This window comes from Amblyraja radiata, chromosome 38 (genome assembly GCF_010909765.2).
Source record: "Amblyraja radiata isolate CabotCenter1 chromosome 38, sAmbRad1.1.pri, whole genome shotgun sequence".
Taxonomy (NCBI): domain Eukaryota; kingdom Metazoa; phylum Chordata; class Chondrichthyes; order Rajiformes; family Rajidae; genus Amblyraja; species Amblyraja radiata.
This window is the reverse complement of record NC_045993.1, coordinates 14,198,523-14,205,153: the sequence shown is the minus strand read 5'-3', so window position 1 is coordinate 14,205,153 and position 6,631 is coordinate 14,198,523.

Below are 6,631 nucleotides of genomic sequence, written 5' to 3'. Positions count from 1 at the left end.
ATTAAAATTTAAAAAGTTTAGGGCCATCCAGGATTTAATGTCATCAAGACATAAGAGAAGTGGTTTGACTGAGAAAGCATCTTTCTTCTCCAGCGGCACATATATCAGCTGCTCGCCACCCACTACCCACTTGGAGGCCCTTATGATGACTTCCATAGCCATTGTAAAAATCAATGGGGAGATGGTACACCCCGCCATAATGCCAATATCCATGCAGTGACATGTCGTCGTGAAACAGAGCTGCAGATCTTGAAAATAAGTCTCTGCGATAGTCTCTGGTATCCTGAAAAAGTCAAAGGATGCCCAGAGGAAACTATGAGGGACAGTTCCGAACGCATTGGCAAGGTCAAGAAAAATGACATGCAGATCTCTCTTTTCTTTTCTTGCAGTCTGGATTTGGTGCCAAATCATACTGGTATGTGAGAGACAGCCAGAGAATCCTGGGATGCCTGCTTTTTGGACTGTTGTATCCACAAGGTTGTTTCTCTTTAAATAGCTGGTCATCCTCTGAGCTATGATGCTGAAGAAAATCTTACCCTCTACATGGAGGAGACTGATAGGAAGGAATTGGCTGATATCTGTGGATTCCTTCTCTTTCGGAATCAGGATTCCTCCTGCCCTGCGCCATGCTTTGGGTATGACTTTCGTCTCCCAAGCCACTCTCATTAGCTTCCACAGGAAGCGAACAACATCAGGAGCACCCTTGTAGAGTCGATATGGAACCCCATTTGGCCCTGGGGCTGAAGATGCTCTTGCCCGCTTTACTGTCTGTTCCACCTCCCTCTACTTTGGAGGACTAATGTCCATCTTATGCTCTGGTTGTTCAATTGGTGAAATGTCCGATGGAATAGCTGTCGTCTGATGTCTCTTGTCATCCGCATGCATTCTTTCCAGATGCTCGTCCAGCTCCTGCCTTCCTCCAGCACCAGATTTCCTCCCTTTTCTTTGATGAAAAGTTATTTTACGAACTCATAGGGGTCCTTGAAGAAGCGTGATCTCGTTCGTTCTTTCTTTTTCCGTGATTTCTGCAGGTACTCTGCTCGTCTCAGGGTTGCTAAACGGTTTTTGATGTTTGCCTGGAGAATGTTGATGCCCTCCTTCTCACTATCAGATGCCTTCCTCTACTGCTTCTTGAGCTGCCTTCTCTCCCGGATTAGGCATTCCATCTCCTTTTGCCATCTGAACTTGCTTTCCAAAGCTGGTGCCTTTTCCTTTTTCTCCCTTATTCTTTCTTTAATTCTTTTCGTAGCCATATGCGGGTGTCTCCAAAATACTGAATAGTATTGGATCCTGCTGACATGGGTAGCTAGCCCATGCCTGCACCAGGTGGGGTCTATTTCCTCCTGTCAGCTGTCTTTCCAGCAGTCACAAGGTCTTTCCCTTGTTGTCAGCCATTCTATTCACAGCAGTCACTGGATAATTCCAGGGTAAATGTTCCATAGTCATTGTTTCCAGATCTTTAATAGCTTTGTTTTGTTCTGTAGAAGTAAGGAGAACGGGCTCCAGCTTTTTATTGCAATCTTCTTCAACCCGTTTAATTTCTTCTCTTAGATCGGTATCTACTTCTTTAGTACGGTCCTGTAGAATACCAATTCTATCACAAATATCCTTGTTCCCGGCATCCATTCTGGTTTCTAACTTTCCCAGCTGAGTAGACAGCTAGGAAAATTCTTTATGCAAAATCTCAACAACGTCCTTTGTCGCAGCTTTTCCTTCCATAGCAGCAATAAATCTTTGTCCTTCAGTTTCCTCTTCAGATCCTTCAGGTGTTGTTTGAGGTGTTGTTTACTCCAAGTTTTGAGCGAGCCGCAGTCTGGTTAGAGGTCTTGTCGGGGGCCGCATCGGTAAATTCCGTTTGCTCATTTAAAAGTTCCGGTATCCCCGTCAGTTTGCGTCGATTTCTGATGACGTCACTTACGTTTTTAAATCGGTCCTGTTTTCTCTTGCAGGCATTTTAGCACTTTTAGCGCATTTTCGGGAGCGGAGCTAAATGGAGCGCCTCTTACTGCTACATGGCGCCACCGGAAGTTCCGCGTATTCCCTTTCTAACCGCACCCGGGCACGGACGTATCCCCGGAAAAGGGGCAGGCAGACGGCTCAGGTAAAGCCCTCCACTGCCTGGCGCCCTGACTCGCGGATGGGCAGCTTGGCTAGGCCCAGGAGCAACCCAACCAGGACATATTCAGCCCTATCCCCTCCCCTACACACAGGTTGTCTAAAGCCGCGTAACCAGCTTGTAGGGGATGATGGTATTGAACGCCGAGCTGTAGTCTATAAGCAACAGCCTGAAGTAAGTGTTTTTTATTGTCCAATTGGTCTAGTGCGGAGTGGAGAGCCAGTGAGATTGCATCCTCCTTTGACCTGTTGTGACGGTAGATGAACTGTAGTAGGTTGAGGATCTTGTCGAGATAGGAGTTGATATGCGCCATGGCCAACCTCTCAAAGCACTCTATTACCATGGCCGTTAGTACCACTGGTCGGTAGTCAAAGACAAAGGACAAAGGACATTTATTGTCACATACACCAATTGGTGTAGTGAAATTTGAGTTGCCATTTGCAGCACACCAATAAAAATAACACACAACATTAAAGAAGAATTTAACATTAAACATAAAAACATCCCGCCACAATGGTTACCACTGTGAGGGAAGGCAGCAAAGTCCTGTCCGCTTCCTCTTGTTCACCCTCAGGGCCTATTTGAGGCCTCCACAGTCACCGTAACAGCGGCCTGATGTTACGGGCTCTCCCGCCGGATGATGGGGCTCTGGTGTCGGGAGAACACTCTTCAGCGGTGTCTGGAACGGCCGCTTCCTCCCCGGAGACCGCGGCTTCCTAAGTCCACAGGCCACGCTGGTCGGGGCTCCGATACTGGAGCATGTTCTGGAGTTTTCATGATTTCCGGCACGGGATTGGCACCGGAATTGGTCATGTCCCAAGTTTCAACGATGTCGATCGATTCTGGCGGTGTTTGAAAGTCAGCGCCGCTTGCAGCTGGACGCTCCGCAACCACAGCTCCGTGATGTTGGAGTCGGCGGTCACAGAACTCCGGAGTTTACCACACGGCGACCCAGGTAAGGCATCGCCCGCTCTGTGATGGTGCTTCAGTGCTGTGCCGCTGCCGAGGCTGAGGTTCTGGCCGGTCCCGGCAGGAAACGCTGCTCCAGTCCCGTTGGTGGGCCGCGAGGAAGGGGCGAAGATACGGCTTGGAGGAAAGCCGCATCTCCGACCAGGTAGGGACTGAGAAATACAGTTTCCCCCTCCTTCCCCCCCACCCCCCACATAAAATGACTAGACCTCCAAAACGAAACTTTTTAACATAGTAAAAATAAAAAGAAGGGTGAAAGGACGGACAGCCGCAGGCTGGGCAGCCATACTCGACGGCGCCCCCACTCGATTTGTGTTGAGACCTTATTCTTCTTGTCATCGGTATTATTGGTGTCTTCTTAAAGCATGTGGGAACCTCAGACCTCAGTAGTGAGAGGTTGAAAATGTCCGTAAAAATTCCAGCAAGTTGGTCTGCACAGGTTTTGAGAACTCGACCGGGTATACCATCAGGTCCAGGAGGTTTCCGAGGGTTCACCCCCCTGAAGGATCTTCTGGCATCGGCCTCTGTTACTGTGACTGTATACCATCAGGGTGTATGGTGGTGTGGGAAGGCACATCAGTGTTCTCCCGATCAAAGAGTGCGTAGAATGAATTGAGCTTGTCAGGGAATGATGCTTCGCTGTCGTTTGTGCTGCCTCCTGATTTCGCCTTGTAGGAGGTGATGGCATTCAAGCCCTGCCACAGTTGCCGAACATCCGTCTCATCCTCCAGCCTTGAGCAGAAGTCCGTTTTGGCCTTTTTGATGGCCTTGTCCATATCTGGACTTCTTATCGACCTCTGCATCACCAGACCTGAATGCCTGGCATCTTCTGGTTCATCCATGGCTTCTGGTTAGGAAACACTCGGAAGTCAAGTCAAGTCATCAAATGTATTTATAAATCACATTTAAAACACCCACATTGACCAGAGTGCTGTACAGACCAGAGCAGGTAGCTAAAATCACAAAAAGAAACAGACATACACAGGAATGCACACAGCACACAGGTACAAATAATCTGCTCAAAGACACAAAACACAGATCAACCAAAATAATAAATAAAAAGCAACTTGTTTGTGTGCCTTGAAGTCTGATCACATAAAAATAGTTGACATTTGCGAGCTTTAATGTTTTAAACATATTGGTAAAATTAAGAAGTAACATGTTTCTTCTATATACATTCTATATAACTTCTATAATAATCACTTTGATGGAGTCAGGGGGACCAAATAGGATGACTTCAGACTTGTTCTCATTCAGCTGTAGGAAATTCTGTGCCATCCAACATTTTATGTCCTCATTTTATGTTCATGAGAATGATTAAATGTGACTGATTGTTTGGTTTCAAGGGGAGATAAAGCTGTGTGTCATCAGCATAACAGTGGAATGAAATGTTGTGTTTTTGGATGATTTGACCGAGGGGAAGCATGTACATAGAGAAAAGGATGGGGCCTAGGATGGAACCTTGTGGGACCCCGCAGGAGAGGCTCACTGGGGAAGAGGAAAAGTTGCCTATGTTGACGGAGAAGCTCTATTTTTGAGGGAGGATGTGAACCAGTTCAATGCAGCGCCATCTACACCAACCCCGAACTGGAGTCGGTCAATTAAGATGTCGGAAGGTTTTTGTTTGAACACAATCCTCCACACATTTCCTTATGAAGTCTGTAAAGACTATGGCGTATTCATTCAGGTCCGTTGCCGATTCCTTGGACATTGCCCAGTCTACTGACTCCAAGCAGACCTGTAGTTGTTCCTCTGCCTCCCCAGTGCAGCTCTGTACAGTCTTCACCTCTGCGGGTGCGCTGTTCAGTTGCTGCCTGTATGCAGGAAGAAGCAGCACCGCTGAATGTTCGGATTTCCCGAAGTAAGGGAGAAGGATAGAGCGATAGGCATCCTTGATGGCATGGTCAAGGGTGTTTAGTCTTCTGGTGCTGCAGGATACATGTTGGTGGTAGTTTGGGTGTGATTTTTTTTTTCATGTTGGCTTTGCTGAAGTCCCCGGCTATGGTGGTAAACCCCTCGGGGTAAGCTGTCTGGTGTTTGTTGACCACGGCGTGCAGCTCCTCCAATGCCAGACGGACATCTGCCTGGGGTGGGATGTAGACCACAGTCAGGACAATGGAGGTGAATTCCCTTTTTTATTTTTTTTTATTTTTTTATTTTTTTCAAAAATATTTATTCAAATATTAAAATAGTATTTATAATACAATAAAACAAAATACCACCATAATACAAGACGAACAAATATGCTAAGCAACTGTTAAACAACTATATTGTAGCGGCACCATACGTGGTGAATAAAGATGAGTCGTCAGGCCGGTTTAAAGAATCATTTATTCGGTGGTAGTTGGTGCGCTAACTATAATACAATGTTGTTGCAGCTGAGCGAGGTTGTTCCCTCGTGCTCAGTTGCAAGTTGTCTCTTTAGGTCTCGTGGTGAGAGAGCTTTTGTATCAGGACACTCCCTCTAGCCCATGACGTCACGTGCCCGCCCTCGTATCTCCTGACGAGGGTTCGAGCATGAGTGGCCCTGTTTAGGCTGACGCCACAGGACCCCCCCCCCCCAGAACCGGAGGAAGGAATAGAATGGTCGAGGGCGGCACCTGCATGTGTGTCGGGGACACCCCGGGCGAGTGTCGGGACGGAGGCTCCACGGGCGCAGTCGGCGTTCTGTGTGGGCGATCCCGAGGTACCGAGGGATGCGAGAGGACTGATGCAGAAGCCGCCGGTCGGAAGAGACACAGCCGTATCTCCTCGATCAGCGAAGGGAGAGTGTCCTGAGAAAACGTCCCCCAGCAACGGCTGGGAGACGTCGGCAACAAGGAAGGAAAATAACGGTCGAGGGCGGCTTCTACACGTGGGTCTGGGACACCCCGGGCGAGTGTCGGGACGGAGGCTCCACGGGCGCAGTCGACGTTCTGCGTGGGCGATCCCGATGAGTCGTCAGGCCAGTTTAAAGAATCATTTATTCAGTGGTAGTTGGTGCGCTAACTATAATACAATGTTGTTGCAGCTGAGCGAGGTTGTTCCCTCGTGCTCAGCTGCCAGTTGTCTCTTTAGGTCTCGTGGTGAGAAAGCTTTTGTATCAGGACACTCCCTCTAGCCCATGACGTCACGTGCCCGCCCTCGTATCTCCTGACGAGGGTTCAAGCAGGAGTGGCTCTGTTTAGGCTGACGCCACAATATTGCAATCCTTGTCCAGGATACATTCAACCCCCCTCGGTGCCCAGCGGTTGCGGAACTCCCTCAGGGTGCCCGTAGACAGGGTGTATTCCCTTTCTAACCGCACCCGGGCTCGGACGTATCCCCGGAAAAGTGGAAGGCATCCGGCTCGGGTAGAGCTCTCCACCGTCTGGCGCCTTGACTCGCGGATGGCCAACTTGGCCAGGCCCAGGAGCAACCCAACCAGGACATCTTCAGCCCTACCCTCTCCCCTACGCACAGGATGTCCAAAGATGAGGATGGTGGGTGAAAAATGCAGCCAGAAGGCAAGGAGCAGCCCCTTTAGGTATTCACTGGCTGCAGCCTCACGCAATCCATGTACACGTG